The following is a 1,962-nucleotide window of genomic DNA, read 5'->3' on the forward strand; positions in this document are numbered from 1 at the left end:
ATCTTCCTGACCCTGGGATCCAACCTGCATCTCTTACATCTCTTGCATTGGTAGGCAGTTCTTCACCATCTATTACTTCATGTAGTTCTAAATAAGATTTGGGAAAAAAGAGTAAGAATATATATATAAAACAGCTCAATTAGAAAAAGACAATGTAATTTGATTTTCTAAATATTTAGCATTCTTTTCTAAAATTGAGTAGTTATTGTGTGTTAGTAGCTCAGTTGTGTTCAACTTTTTTTGATCCCACAGATTGTAGCCCACCAGGATCCTCTGTCCATTAAATTCTCCTGGCAAGAATACTGGAGTATCCATTCCCTTCTCCAGGGGATCTTCCTGACCCAGGGATCGAACCCAGGTCTCCCACGCTGCAGGCAGATTCTTTATCATCTAAGTACCCGGACTTTTAGCTATTGCACATACTTTATTTCAACTTTATATTCAAATCTCAGATTTTTTCTTCAAATTATTTTCAGAGAATCATATATCAATGAAGGATTCTTATTTATTTCAATCTTTCAAAATGTATTGAGGTGTTTCTGGAGCTTATACCTGTACAGTAATCTATTTAGTCAAATGAGTATGAGGTGTCACTAAGAAGTAAAATGAAATTTCTCTCCAGTTCAAGAAACAAATAGGATAATGGTATCTTCTATTTAAGAAGCAGATACTAAATTTGAAACTGAGAAGAAAGTTTTGTTATGACAAGTTTATTTAGAAGCCATGAATGCAGGTTCAGTTGCTCAGTTGTGTCCAACGTTTCCTATCCCACGGACTGTACCTTACCAAGTTCTTCTGTCCATGAGATTCTCCAGGCAAGAGAGTGGGTTGGAGTGGCTTGCGATTTCCTCCTCCAGTGGATCTTCCTGACCCAGGAATTGAGAGAGTCAATTCCTAGGTAGATTTATAAGAAGTCCGGGGTCCCCAAGGAGGAGAAAGGAGTCTGGGGCCTTTGAGAAGTAGAAAGGGGTCTGGAGTTCTCAAGGAGGAGAAAAGGACAATTTTTTTTTTTTTCTTTCCTTTTCTTTCTTTCTTTTTTTTTTTTTTTAAAAGCCCAGAGCTGATGAATGCACAACAAAGCAACTCATCTTGCTCAAGGATATGTTTTTCCCTTAAACTCTGTTCTGAGGATTATATAATAATAATGTATCCTGCTTGAGGACATGTTTCTCCTTCTTGAGAACATTCTGACTAATCCTGTCATCTTAAAATTATGTTGTGGGAGTGGGTCTTTTAAGGCCTTTACAACCTTGAGACATTCTCTTGATTTACTGTAATAACCAAATGTATATAACTCCCTTGCTAAGACTAACCAGGGAGCACTCTTAATCCCCCTTCTGATGTCTATGTCAGAAGGTTTCTCTGTCCTTTTTATACTTTAATAAAACTCTGCTACACAAAAGCTCTTGAGTGACCAAACCTGGTCCCTGGTCCCGAAGCTAAATCTTCTTCTTTGGAGATCACAAATCAACATCGTTCACCATAGGCTATCAGAATCAAAACTGTGTCTCCTACATCTCCTGCATCGCAGGCAGATTCTTTACCACTAAGGCATCTGGAAGGAAATGGCAACCCACTCCAGTATTCTTGCCTGGAGAATCCCATGGACGGAGGAGCCTGGTAGGCTACAGTCCATGGGGTCGCAAAGAGTTGGACACGACTGAGCAACTTCATTTCTTTTACTTCAAGGCATCTGGGAAACCATCCCTTTCCTTATCTTCAGTTGTTTTTGTGTGTTTCTTTATAACTTAAGGTGGGGTGGAGGGACAGTGTTGGGTGAGAAGTGGTAGCTTGATTTATTGTCCTAATGAAATGGAGTTGACTATTCTTGTCTGAGAACTTCTGTCTTTGAGAAGGTGAAATCTTTAGCTCAGAATAAAGAGATGGATTTGCAGAACTGATGAGAGATTTGAAAAGGCTGTTGTAGATAATGGGAAAGAAACTGACTCTCAAAGTCAAGAG

The sequence above is a fragment of the Cervus canadensis genome, chromosome 9 (assembly GCF_019320065.1).
Source record: "Cervus canadensis isolate Bull #8, Minnesota chromosome 9, ASM1932006v1, whole genome shotgun sequence".
Classification (NCBI taxonomy): Eukaryota; Metazoa; Chordata; class Mammalia; order Artiodactyla; family Cervidae; genus Cervus; species Cervus canadensis.